Raw genomic sequence first — 25,654 nt, 5'->3', positions numbered from 1 at the left:
AACCGCTACTGAAGGGAGCCACGAAAGCTCAATTGATCATGATAATTAGTGACAGTGGCGTAGTGGCCGCCCGGCAATGCAGGGTTTGGCGAGGTGTAGAACCATCCCCGCAATATTCTTCCTCTCTCTCTCTCTCTGCTTCTGAAATTTTATATAGCTTAGAAATTCAACAGGAAGTGTCGCTTATGAAATAATTTAATTTACAAGACAGAAATCCGGTTTCCAGTAACATATGATACGACATCTTCGATAATAAGCAGGGGCGTTCTGGTTCGGCCAGAGGGGCCCGGCTAACTTAACATATGTGTCCCCTCCGAAATGCAGAATTAACTTCCTTGCTCGCAGGTGGACATCTATAGGAAAAGTCCCATATCTCATAACTAGACCTTGGATTTTTAGATTCTAAAAATCCTGAAATAGGTCCTAAAAATCTAAAGTTAGGCTCGAAAAATCCTAAAATAGGTTCGAAAAACCCTAAAATAGGTTCTAAAAATCCTGAAATAGGTCCTAAAAATCTTAAGTTAGACTCGAAAAATCCTGAAGTAGGTTATAAAAAACTTAAAATAGTTCAAAATTTCTGAATACTGCTGATTAGGTATAGTCACCGGCAATGAAAATGGGACACATATATCCTGAAATATGCACTATCTTGCATAACGTTATGTGTGTTGCCTAACCCTACGGCGATGGCAGAACTCAACATTGGAAATTTGCTATTAAAATCCACTCATCGCCGTATAGTTAGACACCAATCTGTTTTCATGTTAACCACAGTAAAACTGCGCAATTTTGTCTGTGAGGATCATCTTATATTCTGAAAATCTTACAACAAAAATATAGTGAGTGGTGCAAACTTCAATGCTGAAATGTTAGTTTGCAAGGCGTGAATGCCACAAAGCATGAAAGTGACGCCAAAGTGAGCAAGACCACACAGATCAGACCACTTTGTATTGCACAGGTAACAGTGGAACCTAAAATAGGTTCTAACAAGCAAAATATGTTTTTAGGCACTAAAAAACTTTTGTTGCGTTTTTTAACGAAACGCTGACATAACTTATTATTTCTTGCATGAATCCAGTATAGAAAGATCCAGTTACTCAACCAGTCGTTGCTTTGTTGCTGCACAATATAAAGAATTAAATTTGATAAATCATGAACTTTTATCACTAATTTTAATTTTACGTGTGGTATTTGAATGTAACTTCACATCAAATATTTTCAAGATGGCTCTAAGCCTTTTTATATTCAAATAAGAGCTGAAAAAAAACTCTAAAATAGTTTACACCTGTTCCATGTTACTTCAAAGTGGTCCCAAAACTCAGTTTGATGTGGAGTCGAATTATCCCTTTGCCCTAAGGGTTCACAGCGTATGGGTTAAATGTTACCATTATTTGGGGGCATTTTGTGAAGTTCATTTTTCTTCCATATTGAAATTCTGTGGACATTTCCTTCTTTCCAGTGTGTTTTTATTTTATGATCTACGGTGCTCGAAGTGGATACTCCTATAGCTGGTATGCTTGGTCGAGGAGGATTGGATTGATTTGGTGTTTTAAGTCCACTTTATGCACAGTAAGGCTAATCGGGACTGGACCTACAGTTTAAAGTGGGATCCGAGCCACTTGTGCCTTCACCGGGTATCGAACCCGGGACCCCTTGATTACAAGGCGACGACGCTACCATTGCGCCATCGGGGAGGCCTCTTGCTCGAGGAGGGTCTTTGTGTAGATCAGCATGGAGACAATGAAGAAGTGGGGGATGCTTATGCAAATTATCCTAACAGGAGGGGATGGTTAATGGAAATGTACATAACTGGGGGAAAAGCACCCCTCTGCACTCCTTCTCCACACCCACAACTCCAGCACTGATGATCTATTATTAATATAAAAAGGTCTTGTTTCATGAAATATATCGAAAAGAAATGCTATTGTTGAAATTATTATTAATAATGTCCACTATTATTAAAATTGAAATCCTTTTCGGAATTCAGTCTTTCCGATCGACTTTCATTGAGTGACGAATTTTCAGTGAATGAAGTCCCATCACCGCCCTATTACCCGTCTTTCAAGGCTGGAGTTCCACCATATTTCCTTCTACTAGATTTCAATTGAACTTGTGATGCTGGGTTAACACTGGAAATCTAGAGGTCCAGTTCAACCCCCAAAACAGAAATGAGCACATTGTTGAATACATTAGTTACTATTAGTATTAGAAGGCTAATGTGAGGGGATTACTTTATATCATACATTTTAGTCCGATGAGAAGGTCCGGAAAAATGCAGATAGATACCTCAAAAATTTTTAGATCCAATTTGTGCAATTGAAAACAATATTGATTTATTAGTGCGCAATTAATTTCCCTGGACGCCATGGCATTCTCTTTTTACAACTTTTTTTAGATCATTCGTGCCCAATGGCTGGCTCCCGCCGCCCCTCTGAACTTGATGAAAACAAGAATAGCAGATAATGCGAGCGAAACAAGCAAGAAAATTTTACAAAATGAATTTTTATTTGCATAAAATTTGAAATCGAAGGGGTAATTGCTCGCATTAGCCCCTGTCCCCCCTGTAGTTGAGTCACTGTATAATGCAGACATATTTAAGCAATATATGTTTACTTTGGATACTTTAGGCTCACTGCCATTGTTAGTCAACCTTAATCTGCACAGTTGCTCGACTAACCTTGTGTTAATGCGAATACCACGCACCCTTCCCCCTTCCATCCAAACCGATTCTAAAGGCATAAGAGATAATGTTTTACTTCAACCCTATCACCGCGATCACCCACAGGTAGGTAGAAAACCTATACATAATAACCAAAACTAAAAATCAATAACAAGTCAATCAAACGATAGTTTAAAGTGGGATCCGAACCACTATGTGCCTCCACCAGGTATCGAACCCGGGACTCCTTGATTGCAAGGCGAATACTTATTCACGGCGCAATCGAGAAGGCAGTTATAAATATCTGATACATAAAAAATATCAAATAAATTCCCTTATATGTATTAAATACTAATGTATTTTTACATGTTTAGTAATTTACTTTTATATTTAATAACATTATAAATATTAATCATATAGGCTCTTTCTTCTCAGTTGCTTGGTAGAAAATTTGAAAAGTTTCATGCACATACATAATATATATGTATAGTTTGTGTATGTCTGTGTAGACCACAATCTTCTTGCCCCCCCCCCCAAAAAAAAATCAATCTTCAATTATTTCACGCCCTGGTAGGGTATGTAGCTGCCTGGCAAAGTCCTCATTCCGTAAATTCACGAACTGCATGAAATCAGAAAAACACATATATTCCCCCCTCGTTTTCAGAAAACCTGTTTCACAACCCACCCCTGTCCTTTCTGTGGTGAAGGACACTCCAGTGGGACAATGAATCTTCCCCCCTATTTACTGCGAGCAGCAAAAGAAGACGGCCGCGCCATCTACTGGCCACCGATGGAAATGCAATTTCAAAGCGCAGCGAGGTTTAAATGTGGGGTAATCCTCTACTCCTTAACTCCTCTATGTCCGGATGCACAGAAAATTCTGGAAGTTAGCAACACTTGTGGCCGTGTGGACGAATTCTTTCCACCACCCTTGCCAAAGATAGATGCGGTCTTGGTGTTGCTTGCCCTCGGCCTTTTCTCTTCGTAAACGGGGATGGACAGTGTCCATGCAAGAACTGCATAAGTCACTCGAAAAGCGGGGAGAAAGGCGAGCAGTCCTCTTCTTCTAAACGCGGTCAGTCGTGGCGCATCGCCCAGCGTCGTCAAGGGTGTAGCCGGTTTATGTTTCAAGCCAAAAGAACAGAAAATAGAGGAAATGAAAATTCTGCAATGTAAATATCTTATAGTAAATAAATTCCATTCTAATGTGTATAGAGGCATTGAACAACGCAAGCGGCGCTTGCCCCGCCTTTCCTTACCGCACGCTTCTGAAATTTGAGAGATTCTTAAAAAGAATGACTTTCTGTGTCTTGGCGGAAATTCAAATGTCAAATCCCGCGTTTTGTGTTAGATATTAATATGTGATGCAACTTTTTCGGGGAGCTTTATTAACGGTTAGTAAAGAATAAAGTTGTTCTCAAGAACATTGGTCCTTCTGCAAAATACTTCTGGCATAGTAGTCATACGGAGATTATAAAAATTAATAGCTCTTGACAACGAGAGATCATATTTTACATAGATATTGTTCATGATGTATCATTTATGTGATCCATACTATAATAAATAATAAGAAAGGTAAAGTGCTCCCCTGTGCTTTGCACCACGCCATGAAGGCGTATCTCGGCCGAAGCTTGGAGTGATGTGATCAGCACCACGCCGCCGGCCGCATTTACCTCCCAGAGTTTCCTCCAGGTATCCACTTTATACAACACTGGGCGAGCGCCGGAGCCGCATAAACAGGTGGAAAAAGTCCCGGTTCTCTCAGCCGGGAATCGAACCCGGGCCTCTCGCATGGTAGTCAGACGCCATACCGACTTTTTGATATATATAAAATAAAGAAATACCCCTATTCGGTGGTATCCCCCGTCATTCACACACATTTTCTCAACATTCGTACATATCAGTTTTTCTCTATATTCTCGGTTTTCTAAATTTACGGACAACACAAACATCCAAGTCCCAGCCGGGATTCGAACCCGGGACCACTATGCTAACCACTCCTCCACGGAGGCCGACCACCGACTGAGCTACAGCGGTTACTATAAATAATAATAATAATACGTTAATGACAATAATTTTATAGCTAATTAGGCCTAACCAATTTTTCAGGAGGGAGTAAAGTGACCTTTGGGTCAAAATATTATGGTCACCCTACTTTAAGAGCAACATCAAATCGTACTTGACCATGTTTTTATGTTTAAATTTTTGCAGCTTTTAAAAATTAAGATATACTATTGATGAAATCCTACGAGCAATATTTGTATTTTCCTCAACCACTACAAATTTTTAATTCACCATGCTCCAAAAAACTTGTAAAATTATTGATTTTTTTTTTTTTTTTTTTTTTTTTGAAGAGTGACAATTGTCAATTCAACCTGTATGTGGAGTGAGTTGACGATATGTTCGGGGTCAGTTGACCTTTGAAATGGTTTGGAATATTTTATTTCAAACAATATACTGCCTTAAAATTACAGATTACAAAAATGTGATTTAATGAACAGCATAATATGTAACATAAATGTTCCAAACCAGGGTACGGAATCCCGGGGGAGGGGGGGAATTCCTCCCACCAACGATCTTGTCTTGAAATTCCCCCCACAAAATACTTCCAAGGGGGGAAGAGTTTTTGTTTTAACAACAAATATAAACAATTAGTTTGAGATTTGAATATACATGACTGGAATAATATCGAGAACATACAAAAAGTATTGTCTAAGGACACTAAACCCATCAATCCCCAGAACACAGAAATTAGACCGACTTGTTACTTCTTCTCCATTTCTCATCGTCTTTCGTTAGCAACCACGAAGTACATAGATATATTAATAAAACACGTAATAGCATTTATATGTGAATTTTATACATGAAACTATTATCATCTTAATATATCTTATTTTTTATCCCTCCTCCCTTATGCACATCATTGTTCATCTATTTGCAATTATACATTTTGAATGAAAGACACTTGATATAATATATTGTATATTTTATAAAATAATTTGAGACATTTAATGACATTATATATATATATATATATATATATATATATATATATATATATATATATGGGTCGGGTCATTCATTCCATGTCAAATCAGGCAGGAGTTGACCCTCATAGTCACGATGTTGATGATATTTCGGACACAGCTTTGCTTTGCTCCAAGACCTGTGAAAGGATTTTGCTGAAATATGATTATTACGAATTATATGATGGTTGTTCAAAATGTCATTTTTGAGCAACATGCTCTTTTCAATTAAGTATATCTCGGGAACGAACGAAGATACAGAAGCGTTCTTGAGCTCGTTGTAAAGGGGAAAAACGGTTGCATATTATGAGATGATAAAATGTTGAAACTTTGTAAAATTTGAACACGCTGTTCAAATGTTCAAATTTCAAGTTTGAACAGCTCAAAACATCCCCCCATCGATTTTTCTCATTTTTGAATATTTTTAACTACCATCCTTCCGCTTCATACTAATAAAGTTTTATCGAGTTTTTTTTTTATATAAGAGAGAAAAATGAATTTGAAATTTGTCCTGCATCAGCAATGAACTGAGCTATAATGAGACTTTTCATTTGTGTCGCGCTAGAGGATATACATTCGTACTGTTCAGGGACAGATGATATTCCTCTTGATAATTGCCTTTATTTTGCGCTGTAATTGCTAATTTATACGTTACTGTTTTCATATTTTTAGCCGCTAGGTGAACCTCAGAGCGCTTTATGAGGGGACAAGGCCCACCTCCAGAATCGAAACTGTGTCTCCCACGTGGCAGTCAAACGCCCTACCGAGTAGACTACCGAAGCCGTATTCTTTATTTTTATTTCATTTTGTCTTTATTTTTTTATTTTTGGTGATCTGGTGTCCCTTACTATCACTTCGCTTAAGAATGATTTAATACACAAGGATTCTCTGTTTATTTTTAATACACCAAATCGCCGACCTACATGACGCTGTGGTTAGCACATTGCGCTCCAACGCCAGGGGTCTCGGGTTCCCGACCTGGGCATGGATGTTTGTGAGTGTCCATTCATCAATTTCATCATATAATCACTCATCCCCGTCTTCACAAATTAGCCAAAAAGTGAACAAAAGTTGAAGTAAAAATAAAGCTAATAAAAAAATATTGTGAAATTTTATGTAAATAAAAATACTTTTCGTAAAATTTTCTTCCTCGCTTCGCTAGCAGTACCTGATTTTCTTAGTATTATCAAGTTCCGAACCGTAGCTGGGGGTGGCGAGAGTCGGCCTTGGGCGCCGAACGATCTAAATGAAAAGAGATGAATGGAGGTTTTTCCATTAATTCCGAAGAAGAGCACCCTGCCGAGATTTCTTCTTTGGAACCTTTGAATGTGGTATTCTGCGCCTTTTCTTTCTTCGATCTTCCATTTCTTGAAGGTTTACTCTTCCAACGAAGGGTTGGCACTTGTTACAAATAACACAAACTCCCGTTGCTTCGTAAAACACACTGAAAGGAGGTTCAAGCATTCCGTGGTCAAAAGCAGGCGGGCCATTAGCAGCACCCCTCCCTTCCTTCGCGGTTCTGCCGAAATGAGGGGGAAAAAACTCCAACCGCCGGGAAAGACCCCGTCCCGTGTAAAGGGTCGATTTTGACTTCGCCTGTTTATGGCATTTGGAATGAACATTGCCAAATTTAATGTAAATAAAACCAAATATCAAACCATTTGTGAGAATGAAAATTTGAATGAATAGATTATGAAATAAACCTTTGAAAAGTGTCCCATAAAAATTTGAAGGTCGTAAGTCCAATAGTTACGGAGAAGTGGAATTGATTACTTCTTTCAGAAGTAAACGGGGAAAACTCGGGAGACGAACGCGAGAGGTATCATTTCTTCTTAAGTATTCAGTTAATCTAAAATTTAAATTAAAACTTCTAACAAACATACTATCGTTTGATTCGGGAATATTTTGTGGTGATCGGCACAAGAAGAGAAGTAAAATAAAGTAAATCAATAATAACGATAATAATAATAATGTTACAATAACATTATTAACAACATTATTATTAACATTATTTTATTAACATTATTATTATTATTGGTACGATTATCCTGGTACTTGCCTCCCCCCCCAGACAAAAATTCGTGTTTGCGCCTCTGGTCGTAACCAAGACAAAGCCTACATCACGCAGGAAGTCACAGCACGGAGTTTACGGGTTGTTTTTAAAGAAATCGTTGACGCACGACATCAAACTATGGTCAATGGATCCGTCTCTCCCCCAACCTTCCCTCGCTCAAGGACGACTGGTCCTCTATGCCTCGCAAGAAGGCATCCCTTCTGTCCCGCAGTCGGGTTACGTTGTGTATAGTTGTGTTCTCTGCCCACTCCCACTGCCTGAAGGTCCCCTTTTGCAGGGATATAAAACCTGTTTCGTGCAAGGCCTCATCCCCTTTTGCAAAGAGAATGAATCGGATTTTGTCAACCCTCGCGGTCTGAAAATTCTGTGACGTCATCGTCACATCGGCTCGAAGAACTTGCCTTCCTGTGATGTGTTCACGTGGAAGCGTATAGAAACAGGAACATCAGTGCAGGCCCGTAGCCAGGAATTCTTTGTATGGGGGGCGAAGTCAATCCTAGAGGGGGCAAATTTTTAATATATTGTGTCGCATTGGCAGGGTACATAGAAGCACTTGCCCCCTCCCCCAAAAGAGATAGTAACAGAAAAGGGATGATATCTTGAAACTGCAACGAACAAAAAAAAACTTCGAGCAACATCAAATAGCAATATTACGATAATGACTTTTCCAGATTGCCAAAGAATATAAAGTTTAACATAAATAGGCTAATAGGGACTGTATCTACTTGATATTTACAGGCCGATAATGTTAACAGACGATTAATATATACCAACAGCTTTGGGCCTCTCTGCAGAACTGATTAAGGGAGCCATTTATAAATCATGCTTCATAATGATTTCCTCTAGTTTCCAGTATGCAAGATCTTTACGCACAAAGGAATCTAACGAGAATCCAACAACACCATTGTGTTGTGTTATGCAAGAAGAATCGAATTAATTAAATAATAATTGTTACATATTATCTACACTTTGATGAATTCTGTAAAAAATTGTAATACATTTTTGTACTTGCTAAAACATTAAAACATGGGTCCCTTAGTTCACCACGGACTCTATTTCCTTCAAAGGGGAGACTCTTGCATCACTACAGACAATGTTTGCCTACTGGTTACGTTAACCATTTTGCAAAATATTGTGTGAATTGTTCAGTATTATATTGCTATTTGAAATACACGTTTTGACACCTGACAAACAAATAGGAATCCCTCGATTGATCAATGACTTCTTGGATTACAGTGTCATCATTAATATTTCATATTAAGTTTCATAGAAAGAAATAGTTTTAATAGGGCGGGGCGCCATGGTATTCTCTTTAAGATTTCTTTTTTTTTTTTTTTTTCATATGTATCGTTTGGCTGCCAGGGCCGACTCCCGTCGCCCCACAGCTATTTATGGCTCTGAACTTGTTCTATAAGAAAAGCAGATATTGCGAGCGAAGCGAGCAAGAAAATTTTACGAAATGTATTTTTATTTGTATAAAATTTGATAGAAAAATGCAAGGAACACGTAAAAACTAATTCCATCATGAGTATCCAATTGTCCTGCTATTCTTAGATTCTCCTAGTCTTGTTTTTTTACTTCAATGTTTGCTTCCCCTTGAATGGACTTCCGTCCAATGTCGGGGGAAGGGGACAATGCCCCCTGCCCCCTGTAGTTGCGGCACTGTATATGAGTGTCTCTTCATCAATTTCAGGTCATCACTCATTGTTGCGATAAGCTAGATGAGGCAGAAAAGCAACGCTAAGTAACAAAAATCAAATATCCACTCCCTCTCTCTACCATATGATTCATATGATATGAATCAATATTACCAAAAGGTAGACTTGGGAATCAAAAATTTATGCAGTTCGAAGTTCATACCAACACATCAAAGAAAAACATCCGAACACATTAGGGAACTTTAATACAACACTACTCAAAATGCCACAACTGTTCTAGATATTGAAAATTGCGAAATCATTTCCCGAAGTCTGAATCTCGAAGAGAATCCCCCCTTGCATCAATGATTGTAAAATAGAACTAAAAATACACAATATTGCAGACTGCAAACTTCTGATGTCTGCCTCTCTACACAACAAACACATTCATTTTTGCAAGAAGAAAATTGGAATTTTACAAATTTGAAAAATCGCCGATGTTATTTTCGTAGCTTATTGTAAGTTCACATTTAAATATTTCATAGTTCGAGGAGGGGCATGCCCCCCGTTGTCCCTCCCCTGGGTACGGGTCTGCCCATATTATATAATATTGCCTAAAATACCAATTTTTCTATTATTTTTTATTCATCTTTATTTCTTCAACTCAGGTTTAAGTACATTGTAAATGCATTTATGACCTAATACATGCAAGAAAATGCCCTATAAACTTAGAAAAATGACCTAAAAATTCTGAAAGATTTTTAAAACAAATTTATAAACTACCAAGAGAAATTCAAATTACAAATCAACGTTACAGTATCTATCACATGCTCATTGCGTATGGTGGTAGTACAAGTAAGAAAGTTCACTTTTTGTCATCTTTTACACTTTAAGTAGTGAGTTACAGTACACTAGGGATGGCCAAACGGATCCGGATCCGAAAAATCCGGATCCAAAAGTTACGGATCTGGATCCGGATCCGAAAATTCCGGATCTGAAAGTTTCGGATCTGGATCCGGATCTGAAAGTTTCGGATCTGGATCCGGATCTGAAAGTTTCGGATCTGGATCCGGATCCGAAAGTTCCGGATCTGGATCCGGATCCGAGAGTTCCGGATCCGCGGATCCGGATCTGGATACGGATCCGAAAATTCCGGATCCGGGTCTGAAAGTTTCGGATCTGGATCCGGATCCGAAAGTTCCGGATCCGAAAATTTCGGATCCGGGTCCGAAAGATTCGGATCTGGATCCGGATTCGAAAATCCGGATCCGGATCCGAGAGTTTCGTATCTCAATCCCATTATAATATTACCACAACTTAAAAGGAATTATGATCTTCTATTACAAAGAAATTTTTCGTTAGTCCAACAAGAATTTTTTTCAAGTGTTGTTCCTAAAATACTTTGCTACGCATCGGCTAACACACTCGTGCACACATGTCAGAGGTGATTTTGTAAATGCCATTGAAACGAATATGTATTCATTCCAGTGGCGTACGCAAGGGGGGTGTTACGGGGTTTAAACCCCCCCCTTGAGCTTGTGGAAAAAAATGGCCAATTTTCACAGTCAAACATCTGGGACAATAATATTACTATTACTACTTCTACTACTACTACTACTAATAATAATAATAATAATAATTTGAATTATTATTTCCATGCAGCATGGAGAAAAGCAGAGCATTCCAAACACATGCGTCTTTCAGATTGATGCCTTGAAAATAAACACGAGTTTATGAGGTTAGGTTAGGATAACTATGATTTAAAAGAGAAAAAAGTTGTTTTGTATCTCAGTTGCAACAATGTTCAACACACTGGCGTTGAAATGTCTCACCTCGTTGACCAGGCAATTATTTCGTAACAAAGAAAAAAAAATGCTCTCGGGATTTGATAAAAATCGAATGACTAGAAAGTAATTTCGTTCTATTGTTTTCATAAATACTATATTTATGTAGATCTCTACTACTTAATAGTAGTAGTAGTGGTATTAGTAGTATTATTAGTATTAATCCAGCTAATTAATTAATTATAAGTATTATTAATTAATTGTGATTATTATTATTTAATTAAAGTATAATAAAACAATGGTAATGTGAATTTGGAAAAAAGTTTTAGAAATAACACCCCCCTTGATGAAATCCTGCGTACGCTACTGATTCATTCGAATGTATTGGAAATGAAAACACACATGAATGTGAGACATTCCATTCCAGGATGAAACCTTTAACACATATAACAAGATAGAAATGTTATACAAAAATTATACAATTGTTCTACAGTTACAGTTCTACAAATTAAAATAAAACATTATAATATATGCAGTGTTAAATAATTACAAGGGAGGTTATCTAAGTATCCACCTCCGATTTCCATGAAACTTGGCAGGTGTATAGTGGGGCCCAAAGGCAGAATTACGTGTTTTTTTGTTTCAGCTAAAAAACTGTTTTAAGGGGCAAAAACCCCTCAAATGTCAAGATGAAGACAAATTGAAGTGAGGATCTGACCCCTGTGTCCCTCTCCGATTTCCATGATACTTGGCAGGTGTATAGTGGGGCCCAATGGAAGAAATACGTGTTTTTTTGTTTCAGCTAAAAAACTGGTTTAGAGGGCAAAACCCCCTCAAATGTAAAGATGAGGACAAATTGAAGTGAGGATCGGACCCGTGTCCCCCTCCGATTTCCATGATACTTGGCAGGTGTGTGTATAAACGGGCCCAAATGAAGAAATTCGTGTTTTTCTTTTGTTTCGGCTAAAAAACTGTTTTAGGGGGCAAACCCCCCCTCAAATGTCAATATGAGGACAAATTTAAGTGTTTAAGACTTATGTGTCCCCCTCCGATTTCCATGAAACTTGGCAGGTGTATAGTGGGGCCCAAAGGAAGAAATACGTTTTTTTTTTTGTTTCAGCTAAAAACTGTTTTAGGGGGCAAAATCCCCTCAAATGTCAGGATGAGGACAAATTGAAGTAAGGATCTGACCCCTGTGTCCCCCTCCGATTTTCATGAAACTTGGCAGGTATATAGAGGGGCCCAAAGGAAGAAATACGTGTTTTTTTTTGTTTCGGCTAAAAAAAACTGTTTTAGGGGGAAAACCCGCCTGAAATGTCACGATGAGGACAAATTGACGTGAGGATGATCTGATCCCTGTGTCCCCCTCCGATTCTCATGAAATTTGACAGGTGTATAGAGAGTCCGTATGCCCCTTGTTTCTTCCTATGCCATATTTACGTGGTTTCGGGGTCAGATCCCCACTTCAATTTCTCCTCATCTTGACATTTGAGGGGGGGGGATGAAAACACACATAAATGTGAGAAATTCCATTCCAGGATGAAACCTTTAACACATATAACAAGATAGAAATGTTATACAAAAATTATACAATTGTTCTACAGTTACAGTTCTACAAATTAAAATAAAGATCTGGATTTCGGATCCGCTAGGATCCGGATCTGACCATCCCTACTATACACCTGCCACGTTTCATGGAAATCGGAGGGGAACACAGGGGTCAGATCCCCACTTCAATTTGTCCTCATCTTGACATTTGAGAGGTGGTTGCCCCCTAGAACAAATTTTTTGCCGAAACAAAAAAAACACGTATTTCTTCATTTGGGCCCTGCAAGTTTCATGGAAATCGGAGGGGGAGACTTAGACCTCCCTTGTAAGTGTATTAATTAATTACAAATCGCGCACGCGCGCACACACTATATATATATGTGTGTGTATGTATATTATATATATCGGGTGGGCTGAAAAGTTCGTAGGCTGACTCATAGATGGCGTTACTAGAATTAAATCGATGTGATTTTTACTTAGTACTAACCTTCAAAATATACGTGTATAAATTTCACAGCTGCCGGATAATTAGTTCGTGAGATATATCATTGTGAGTGAAGCAGCTTTTGTTATTGTGAAAAAATGGATAAAAAAAAATCGTGTGTTAATAAAGCATTGCTTCTTGGCGAAAAAAAATACTGTTGAAGCCAAGGCTTGGCTTGATAAACATTATTCGGACTCTGCACCAGGAAAATCAACCGTTGAGAAGTAAGTGGTTTGCTAAATTTGAACGAGGCGAAATGAGCATCGAAGACGATGCACGCAGTGGACGCCCCAAAGAGGCTGTTACCGACGAAAACATCAAAAAAGTCCACAAAATAATTTTAAATGATCGTAAAGTGAAGTTGATCGAGATAGCTGAGACTTTAAAAATATCAAAGGAACGTGTTGACATATTGTGCATGAATATTTGAACATGCGAAAGCTGTGTGCAAAATGGGTGCCGCGCGTGCTCACAATCGATCAACAGCAACAACGTTTTGATGATTCGGAGCAATGTTTACCGATATTCAACCGTAATAAACACGAATTTTTCCGTCGATATATTACAATGGATGAAACATGGCTCCATAACTACACTCCAGAGTCCAATCGACAGTCAGCCGAGTGGACTGCACGTGATGAACCGAATCCAAAGCGTGGAAAGACGCAACAGTCGGCTGGCAAGGTTATGGCATTAGTATTATGGGATGCGCATGGTATTATATTCATCGATTACCTCAAAAAGGGCCAGACCATCAACAGCGATTATTACATAGCGTTGTTGGAGCGTTTAAAGGATAAAATCACGAAAAAACGGCCCCATTTGAAAAAGAAAAAAGTGCTGTTTCATCAAGACAATGCACCGTGTCACAAATCAATGAAAACGATGGCAAAATTATATGAATTAGACTACGAATTGCTTCCCCATCCACCATATTCTCCAGATCTGGCCCCCCAGTGACTTTTTCCTGTTTGCAGACCTTAAAAGAATGCTCGCTGGAAAGAAATTTAGCACTGATGAAGAGGTAATCGCCGAAACTGAGGCCTATTTTGAGGCTAAAGAGAAATCGTACTATAACAATGGCATCGAAAAATTGTATGACCGCTATAATCGTTGTATCGCCCTCGAAGGCAACTATATTGAATAATAAAATCGAATTTTGTCAAAAAAATATTTTTTACTTTGTTAGCCTACGAACTTTTCAGCCCAACTGTTATATGTATATTAGCTGGTAACAATATGTTATAAGCACATTGTTATTTTCCAAAGAAGCGCATGTGGGATGGCAAAACGGATCCGGATCCAAAAGCACCGGATCCGGATCCGAAAGTACCGGATCCGGATCCGAAAGTTTTGGATCCGGATCCGAAAGTTTTGGATCCGGATCCGAAAAATTTTAGGATCCGGATCCTTAGGATCCGGAACCAACCGGATCCGGATTTCGGATCCGCTAGGATCCGGATCTGGCCATCCCTAGAGTACACAACGAATGATTGTCGGTTTTTGGACAAGAGAGCTTTGTACACGGAAATTTTTTTCTCGACTTCCACCTACACAAGAGTAGCTTACTTGAAATGAACAATTCGCCTCTGCTCACAAAGAAGACTCATGCCCAGGCTCGAACCTGGAACCCCTGGCTTCGCAGTGTGTTATGTAACCATCCTACCATGTAGGTCGGCTAGTGAAAGATCTAGGACAGCTTACTGGCTCAAATTATTATCAAACACGATGAAAATGTGATAGTGTTTCACAATTATTATTTCGGTTAGAAAGCGATAAAATTTGTAGTTCGATAGGGTTACACTAAGCATCTTATGGAGTGTAAATATCAATTTCAAATCTTATGAATCATTTCTCTATGCAAACGCATCAAATATGGTAAGCAACATAGGTGTGTGTTATGATATCCATTTTATAAAGGAAAAGTTAAGTTTTAACCCTGACTGTTTGCATGATATCGTTTCAATAGCATGTTATATATTGCTCTCAGAATTTTAAACGGCAGTAAAAATAAATGACATTTGCTACTACGAAGCTTACAATGGGATTGCATCCATTAAGGACAGAAGATGCCTATTTTGATTGCTTGTAACATCGAAAGATGAATTAGAGGCGCAAATAGTGACTGAGAAAAGTTGCTTGCCTTGATGTCCTGCACACACTGTGAAAGTTGTCGATGTTATCAGGCGGCACCTTATGAATGTAGGTTCAAGAAAATGACAAGTAGAAAAAAGCTGCAGTGAAATAAATACGATTGAAAATCTCTCAAATTACATTCTATTTATTTTCTTATATTTATAATAATAAATTATGTCTGTAGCAGAAGTTGTCTGTTAAACCTACCTCAGGCACAACCTAATTTTTTGACAAATAATTATGTCAACTCTTCTGCTATGTAGTGGATTCTCCTAATTTTATTCATATATCTTAAGCCATTGTGTGACTGGTAAAAATTAGTATCAGAATAAAAATCCCTGATATTTGGGGTTTGTACTCTTCTGCTCAAAAAGTGGTGACGATAAGCTGCTCAGAGACTTCGTGCCGCTCAAATGGGGTAAAGCGAAGGAGGCCCCTTATATCTTTCGGTTTCGTACCATAGTCATTAAGGAAGGTATTTTTCAAAATGTAAAGAGGATACAGCATTTCCCTCGATAAAACTTGATAAAACATGAAATATTAATGATGACAGTGTAATCCAAGAAGTCGCTGATCAATCAAGGGATTCCTATTTGTTTGTAAGGTGTCAACACAATATTTTGCAAAATGGTTAACGTAGGCAAAGATTGTCTGAAGTGATGCAAGAGTCTTTCATTTGAAGCAAATAGAATCCATGGTGGAGTAAGGGACCCATTTTAATGTTTTAGCAAGTAAGTCTAATAAAATGTAAATGTTTACACAATTCATCAAAGTGTAGATAATATGTAACCATTATTATTTAATTAATTCTATTTTTCTTGCCTAACACAACACAATGGTGTTCTTGGATTCTCGTTAGATTCCTTTGTGCGTAAAAATCTTGCATACTGGAAACTAGAGGAAAACATTATGAAGCACGATTTATAAACGTCTTCCTTAATCAGTTCTGCAGAGAAGCCCAAAGCTGTTGGTACATATTAATCGTCTATGAACATTATTGACCTGTAAATATAACGTAGATACAGTCCCGATTAGCCTAGGTAGTCCGAAAAGGTCATTATCGAAATACTGTTATTTGATGTTGCTCGAACTTTTTTGTTCGTTGGAGTTTCATTCAAGATATCATCCCTTTCCTGTTACTTATCACTTTTGGAGGAGGGGGAGGGGGCATCTTCCAATGCAACACAATATATTAAAAATTTGCCCCCTCTAGGATTGACTTCGCCCCCCCCCCCTACTAAAAATTCCTGGCTACGGGCCTGCGTCACAGAGAAACTGGCTCTGGCGGGATTGTAAACACGAGAGTTGGGGGAAGAAAATGCCTGTAGGACCTTCAAAAGCGGGCCAAACCTGAATCAGATCCACGAGGAGTTTGGGCATCGGGGTAATGGTTGCGGTCGTAAACTTGGGAACATTACGACAGTGAGTGAGTCCTAACTCAAGGTTACCCCCGCCCTCCTCCTCGAAGCCAATGCGTCGCTATTTTTCCACAGAAGATTTGAATCTGAAACCTGCGAAGATTGACATAACAGCTACTGAAGGGAGCCACGAAAGCTCAATTGATCATGATAATTAGAGACAGTGGCGTAGTGGCCGCCCGGCAATGCAGGGTGTGGCATATTCTTTCTCTCTCTCTGCTTCTGAAATTTTATATAGCTTTGAAATTCAACAGGAAGTGTCGCTTATGAAATAATTTAATTTACAAGACAGAAATCCGGTTTCCAGTAACATATGATACGACATCTTCGATAATAAGCAGGGGCGTTCTGGTTCGGCCAGAGGGGACCGGCTAACTTAACATATGTGTCCCCTCCGAAATGCAGAATTAACTTCCTTGCTCGCAGGTGGACATCTATAGGAAAAATCCCATATCTCATAACTAGACCTCGGACTTTAGATACTAAAAATCCTGAAATAGGTCCTAAAAATCTTAAGTTAGGCTCGAAAAATCCTAAAATATGTTCGAAAAACCCTAAAATAGGTTCGAAAAACCCTAAAATAGGTTCTAAAAATCCTGAAATAGGTCCTAAAAATCTTAAGTTAGACTCGAAAAATCCTGAAGTAGGTTAAAAAAACTTAAAATAGTTCAAAATTTCTGAATACTGCTGATTAGGTATAGTCACCGGCAATGAAAATGGGACACATATATCCTGAAATATGCACTATCTTGCATAACGTTATGTGTGTTGCCTAACCCTACGGCGATGGCAGAACTCAACATTGGAAATTTGCTATTAAAATCCACTCATCGCCGTATAGTTAGACACCAATCTGTTTTCATGTTAACCACAGTAAAACTGCGCAATTTTGTCTGTGAGGATCATCTTATATTCTGAAAATCTTACAACAAAAATATAGTGAGTGGTGCAAACTTCAATGCTGAAATGTTAGTTTGCAAGGCGTGAATGCCACAAAGCATGGAAGTGACGCCAAAGTGAGCAAGACCACACAGATCAGACCACTTTGTATTGCACAGGTAACAGTGGAACCTAAAATAGGTTCTAACAAGCAAAATAGGTTTTTAGGCACTAAAAAACTTTTGTTGCGTTTTTTAACGAAACGCTGACATAACTTATTATTTCTTGCATGAATCCAGTATAGAAAGATCCAGTTACTCAACCAGTCGTTGCTTTGTTGCTGCACAATATAAAGAATTAAATTTGATAAATCATGAACTTTTATCACTAATTTTAATTTTACGTGTGGTATTTGAATGTAACTTCACATCAAATATTTTCAAGATGGCTCTAAGCCTTTTTATATTCAAATAAGAGCTGAAAAAAACTCTAAAATAGTTTACACCTGTTCCATGTTACTTCAAAGTGGTCCCAAAACTCAGTTTGATGTGGAGTCGAATTATCCCTTTGCCCTAAGGGTTCACAGCGTATGGGTTAAATGTTACCATTATTTGGGGGCATTTTGTGAAGTTAATTTTTCTTCCATATTGAAATTCTGTGGACATTTCCTTCTTTCCAGTGTGTTTTTATTTTATGATCTACAGTGCTCGAAGTGGATACTCCTATAGCTGGAATGCTTGGTCGAGGAGGATTGGATTGATTTGGTGTTTTAAGTCCACTTTATGCACAGTAAGGCTAATCGGGACTGGACCTACAGTTTAAAGTGGGATCCGAACCACTTGTGCCTTCACCGGGTATCGAACCCGGGACCCCTTGATTACAAGGCGACGACGCTACCGTTGCGCCATCGGGGAGGCCTCTTGGTCGAGGAGGGTCTTTGTGTAGATCAGCATGGAGACAATGAAGAAGTGGGGGATGCTTATGCAAATTATCCTAACAGGAGGGGATGGTTAATGGAAATGTACATAACTGGGGGGAAAACACCCCTCTGCACTCCTTCTCCACACCCACAACTCCAGCACTGATGATCTATTATTAATATAAACAGGTCTTGTTTCATGAAATATATCGAAAAGAAATGCTATTGTTGAAATTATTATTAATAATGTCCACTATTATTAAAATTGAAATCCTTTTCGGAATTCAGTCTTTCTGATCGACTTTCATTGAGTGACGAATTTTCAGTGAATGAAGTCCCATCACCGCCCTATTACCCGTCTTTCAAGGCTGGAGTTCCACCATATTTCCTTCTACTAGATTTCAATTGAACTTGTGATGCTGGGTTAACACTGGAAATCTAGAGGTCCAGTTCAACCCCCAAAACAGAAATGAGCACATTGTTGAACACATTAGTTACTATTAGTATTAGAAGGCTAATGTGAGGGGATTACTTTATATCATACATTTTAGTCCGATGAGAAGGTCCGGAAAAATGCAGATAGATACCTCAAAAATTTTTAGATCCAATTTGTGCAATTGAAAACAATATTGATTTATTAGTGCGCAATTAATTTCCCTGGACGCCATGGCATTCTCTTTTTACAACTTTTTTTAGATCATTCGTGCCCAATGGTTGGCTCCCGCCGCCCCTCTGAACTTGATGAAAACAAGAATAGCAGATAATGCGAGCTAAACAAGCAAGAAAATTTTACAAAATGAATTTTTATTTGCATAAAATTTGAAATCGAAGGGGTAATTGCTCGCATTAGCCCCTGTCCCCCCTGTAGTTGAGTCACTGTATAATGCAGACATATTTAAGCAATATATGTTTACTTTGGATACTTTAGGCTCACTGCCATTGTTAGTCAACCTTATTCTGCACAGTTGCTCGACTAACCTTGTGTTAATGCGAATACCACGCACCCTTCCCCCTTCCATCCAAACCGATTCTAAAGGCATAAGAGATAATGTTTTATTTCAACCCTATCGCCGCGATCACCCACAGGTAGGTAGAAACCCTATACATAATAACCAAAACTAAAAATCAATAACAAGTCAATCAAACGATAGTTTAAAGTGGGATCCGAACCACTATGTGCCTCCACCAGGTATCGAACCCGGGACTCCTTGATTGCAAGGCGAATACTTATTCACGGCGCAATCGAGAAGGCAGTTATAAATATCTGATACATAAAAAATATCAAATAAATTCCCTTATATGTATTAAATACTAATGTATTTTTACATGTTTAGTAATTTACTTTTATATTTAATAACATTATAAATATTAATCATATAGGCTCTTTCTTCTCAGTTGCTTGGTAGAAAATTTGAAAAGTTTCATGCACATACATAATATATATGTATAGTTTGTGTATGTCTGTGTAGACCACAATCTTCTTGCCCCCCTCCCAAAAAAAATCAATCTTCAATGATTTCGCGCCCTGGTAGGGTATGTAGCAGCCTGGCAAAGTCCTCATTCCGTAAATTCACGAACTGCATGAAATCAGAAAAAGACATATATTCCCCCCTCGTTTTCAGAAAACCTGTTTCACAACCCACCCCTGTCCTTTCTGTGGTGAAGGACACTCCAGTGGGACAATGAATCTTCCCCCCTATTTACTGCGAGCAGCAAAAGAAGACGGCCGTGCCATCTACTGGCCACCGATGGAAATGCAATTTCAAAGCGCAGCGAGGTTTAAATGTGGGGTAATCCTCTACTCCCTAACTCCTCTATGGTAGTAGGTAAATTTCAGCGGTGTTTGAAGGCGTGTTTCTCGAGAACCGAAACAAATATCGCCGAGATATTTTGCACGTCTCATGTTTGTGTCATTATCTGTAAAATGAATGGCTTTAAAACGTTTTTCATGTCAAAGTGGAAATGTCCAATGGACATCTCTGTGTGCGTTTGGCAGTCTGGACGGAAAAAAGTGCAAGAAATACGTGAAGACCCTTTTGTCCTGTTACTCTTAGATTCTGCTAGTCTTGCTTTTATTACTTCATTGTTTGTCTCCCCCCCCCCAGTGGTTGCGCCACTGCTGTGGACACCGGTGAAAACGAAACGCCAGTGCACCGCTGGATTCTGGAAAGCGCCTGATTTTAAAGTTTGTTGTGACGTATTTCCTGAGTTGTCTTGCTCGCCGAACGCTGTAAAAGGAAGAAAACTATTTCTAATCTGTGGAAGAAATGCTGTATCTGGCTGTACCTGGCAACACGCGTACGTGTCAAAATATTTTGCTTTCTTCTACTTTCTTCTCATTGATGACAGGACGGGTACCCGGTGTACTTAGCATATTGATATTCTCTCTTCTCGGAAGATTTTTGTTTAGAGGTACTGCTGTTCTCCCTTTTGCAAAGGTAAATGTGATGATTATAGTTGCATAACTCACAAGGATCAATATATTATTTTTTATTTTGTGGTTTTTATCTTACTATTTGAATGAGTTGTGTTAAAATATGCATCGGATACGAATTGTGTTGAAAAATTCGTAGGGGATGCTTCTTGGTATTTCTTTTTATAGATTTTCTTCTCACTTGAACTTTGGGGTAATTATGCGATATCGCCCGAACACCTCTTACGCGTTTATTTCGTTAATTTTAGCATTGATACTTACCTATTCTTTATTCCGGAAGATTCTTTAAGGTGAAGTTATGCCTTTTTTCCATAAAATAGTGTCAACTTTTCATGTTACGAGTCATTATTTGTCTTCCTTGTTTCGCTTGTGTAACAGACAATATGGCGTGCACTCGGCAAGGATCATCGCGCGTCGTGCTTGTGTTTTGTCGATTTGGAGTGGGTATGCAGTGTTTCAACCTTCTTAACCGAAAAATACCTACTTTCGTGTTCATTATGTCATCACAAACCATTGACGTATAGCCCCAAAAAACCAGTGACGGATAGCGCCACGAACCATTGACGGATAGCCCCACAAACCATTGATGAATAGCCCCAAAAACCATTCAAGATAGCCCCAAAAAACCATTCACGATAGCCCCACGGACCATTTCCGGAAAGGTTAGGTAAGCATAGTTAAAAAAAAAAGAAAAATAATTCTCGTAAAAAAAAAAGACACGTTTGGAAACACTGGCGAGACCGCGTGACTTTCGACGCTCGCGCCATCTGCAGGTACATAATGGAAACAACGGCAGAATGTTGTCGCTCTACAGAAAATGCAAGTTCCTTACATAAAAAGCTTTTGTTTCTTGTTCTGCAGCATTCTATGCTGAAGTTTTCAGTTTCCGCGAAAGAAAATACCTCGAAGAACTTCAACAATGCTACAGAAACTGATTTCAGTAAATAGTTTCTCCTGTAAATTTAAAGAAATCTGTTCGGGCGATATTGCATATTTAACGAACTTTGAACACAGGTGTTGGCCACTGTGCAAGTTCTGATTGTTTAATTTCAAATTGATCATGGGTCTAGTTCGCTGCATTTTTTGACTTTGCACTCGTGCGTCCATTTGGTTACACGGTGGGTAACTGTTCGATCTCCGGTAAACGGATTACTTCATTTTTACAGAAGAAACTACAAGTTTACTATCCTTCGGACACCTATAACTACTTCGTTTCTTCAATTTTTGACATTCGTACTTACCCATCTGGGTACTAGTGAAAACACATTTGATTCATTTATTTCCGAATTATTTACATTTGTACTTACCTTATATGCATAGCGGAAAATTTTTCAACTTGGGATTATGTTTTTTTCACTGAAAAAAGTGTAACTTTTTACATTACAAGTATTTATTGGTTGTTGCTAATTTGCTTTCGTTACACACAATATGGCGGTCAAATCTTGACTCACATTGTCTATCTTCAGCTGATATGCAGTGTTTCCAAACTTATGAACCGAAAAATGCCACACAAATTATTCACAAAATGTTTTTACGCAAGAATTGATCCACAAACCATTCACGGAAGGTTAGGTTAGGCAAACATAGAAAATTAAATTGAGGAAAAAAAACCTTCACACGTCATCTTGTAAAACTACCGCGTGGTTGCTACACTAACACTTATTAACCGAAAAATGATGGTTTTTTAGGCTAACATTGATCCACAAACCATTCATGGAAGGTTAGGTTCAGTTAGGTTAGGCAAATAAAATTAAATTGGAAAAAAACAAAAAACGCTCACACATCATCTTGTAAAACTACTGCATGGTTGCTACACTGACAGTGGGTTACATGTTCGAACGCATGGAAAATTTGATTTACGTAGTCGACGGTAATGGTGGCACGAGCTATCGTTCAATGGAGATACATGAATGTCGAAAATGACATTATTTACCGGCCAAATAAGTTGCACTAATGGAAAAAACACTATTCCCAGCTTCCAAAATTCCACAGGAACTCAATTCCGTAAGTACTATCCCGTCATTTATCCTATAAATTTGAAGAACTCTGTTTTCACTATATCTAACTGTTACCCCTATCTCCTTCACAGAACATTCCTTAAGGTGTGCTTTTTTTCATCAAAGTAATTGCAATTTTTCACATTACAAGTACTTCTTTCTTGTAGTCTTTTCACTTGCCTGAGACACAATATGGCACGTACACCTTTCCACATAATCGCGCGTCGTGCTTGTGTTTTGTCGATTTTCATTCGTTATGCAGTGTTTCAACTTTCGGAACCCAAGAAATACCTGTGATCAAAGCTCATCTGATCACATTTTTTTACTAACTTTTTCACATTGTTTTACGAAGAAAATTGTAATGTTTCGTGGTGCTATCCGTGAATGGTTTTTGGGGCTATCTGTCCTGGAATCGGTGGGAAATTTAAACTAAAAAAAAATTTTCGTTTGAAATTTTTGAGTCCAAATTTCCCACCGATTCCGGGCTCTACCCATGAGCTACCGCCCCCAAGCGCTGACGTGGCCCCGCCTCTGCTTCGCTCCGGCTTTCTCTATAGAGTCCCTGTTAATGGCATGTTTGAAATTGGCCGGAGTCACCTGCCCCCAAATGAGCCCCAAACTTTTAAATTTTGAAGAAATCCATTTCCAGGATACGGAAAACTTACCTGAATTTCACCACGCATCCACTACACGTCATGTTTCTAACTTTCGTTGCAAACATAGACAGTTCGAAACATGGATACCCAATGAACATGAAAAAAAAAACACACAATCACAACGCGTGATGATGTATGAAGGTGTACGCGCCAAAGGCTATTGTCCGTCGGAGAATTAATTTTCAACAATGAACATGGATTTCCTCTATCATACATTTCCACATCACTCAAAAACACCTTCCCGATGTTAGACAATACTACAGGAACTTATTACGGTAAGTAGTTTCTTCTGTAGAAATGAAGAAATGTGTCTGAACAATAGTAAACTAGTACCGAAACGACTTACGAAAATGAGTTTCTGTAGCATTGTGAAAGTTCGTGGATGTATTTTCTTTCATCGTTGAATCTATTAGACCCGGAATTCATGTATTTTTGAAGAGAAATATATTTCCGACGCACAATTGCCGTTGCTTTTACTTGCTTTCTCTACGTGTTGCGTACGTTTGATGACGTAACCCCTGTCAGTGTTTCCAACCAAGCCTTTGTTTTGCAAGAATATGAAAAAAACGAAATATACAGTCCTGATATTACTACGACCCCAAACTTTAACTATGTTTGCCTAACCTTAGCATGAATGGTGTGTGGGGCTATGCGGGAATGGTTCGTGGACCCGTAACCCAACCTTACCGTGAATGGTATTTGGGGCTATGCGGGAATGGTTCGTGGGGCATTTTTAGGTTAAGAAAGTTGGAAACACTGCATACCCACTCATGATCCACAGCTGTGCCTGCCATATTGTGTGTTACGGAAGCGTAAAAAGCAAGAACAATAATTAGTGTTAATGTTAAAAATTGAAATTATTTTCGTGAAAAAAGCAAAACCCCACCTTAAACAATCTTTCACAATGCAGAATAGGTAAATACAAATGTTAAATATTAAGAAATAAACTAGTGAGAGGTGTTGACCGGAGATCGAACAAGTAATCAAAAATGCCTGCTCGTGCAAGCTACATTTCAAAATATTTTCTCCGGTAAGTAATACTTAGTGAAGCTTTTGAACTGTGCTAATTACTTTCTCCAAGCTTCGAACTTACACCCATGATTATTTCCAGTATTCTAAAACAGTTCAATACATGTACAGTATAATATTTGCAATAAATCATTAAACAATTTGTAGATGGTGATCGTTTTTCTGTGTTCCTATATAAAATAAACTGACCATTCAACATTTGGAAAGTTTGGGTATGATGAGACTTCTTCGTTGATATTAGCTGAAGGGACAGAGATTTTGTCTTTTTTTGTGTTATTCTATCCACAATTTGCATTGAAAAAATAAACAACCAAAAAATGAAGCAATAGTGTGTTGTGGTGCAACCAGCAAATTGTTAAATTTAAATTGAAAACCAGTAGCTTTTTACAGTTTTACTTATTGTTGAAAATGTCTGATGCTCAAACATACAAGAAAACAAAACTATTATTATTACAGTAGAAGTTTATATGTTCAACATATAACAAATTGTAATATTACTTTTTTATTTCATTTTTCTTTTATCCCCCTCTCTCTTACAGCATTTTTCAGATATCATGTAAACATGACGTCACACCATTCAGTACATAGCCCTCTTCATGACACAACTTTCAAAATATTTAGACTGCTACCCTAATCTGCCCGGTTTGCAAAATTTGCTAGAGTTGCAAACAAGTCAGCTTTTTTGAATGGATTTTTGCCAAATGCGGCCGACCTATTGCACTTGAAACTTCAGTTGTGAATGTATAGGTTAGATTGCCATGTTTTTCAAGTACCCATATAATAGCATCCCCCCCCCCCCCCATCTAAGACATTTTTTTGCTTTGAACGGCGGCTGCGGAACGGCTTGCGTTCGATCCCGGATTCAGTGTCCAGGAATTTTCAGCCTGTGTATAGGGCTGGTGGCAACCCACCATCGTGAGGAGATTGGGGAGCTGCGAGTGAGTAGTGTGATCCTGTCTCAAAAATCTCCTATA

The 25,654-nt window shown here is 38.4% G+C and overlaps 1 protein-coding gene across 1 annotated transcript in view; it reads left to right on the top strand.

The window, feature by feature from the left end:
• Nucleotides 1-20,812: 20,812 nt before the first annotated feature.
• LOC145991679 (leucine-rich repeat-containing protein 59-like) overlaps nt 20,813-25,654 on the top strand; it is a 67,500-nt gene continuing 62,658 nt past the window's right edge. Inside the window, exon 1 of the mRNA XM_083127741.1 lies at nt 20,813-20,862. The gene's annotated coding sequence lies outside the window, so the exon portion shown is untranslated. The remainder of the gene's footprint in view (nt 20,863-25,654) is intronic.

Source organism: Lepisma saccharinum, chromosome 8 (genome assembly GCF_977018435.1).
Source record: "Lepisma saccharinum chromosome 8, izLepSacc3.1, whole genome shotgun sequence".
NCBI lineage: Eukaryota > Metazoa > Arthropoda > Insecta > Zygentoma > Lepismatidae > Lepisma > Lepisma saccharinum.
Note: the sequence above shows the minus strand (reverse complement) of the source record. Positions and strands in the feature narration are given on the sequence as shown.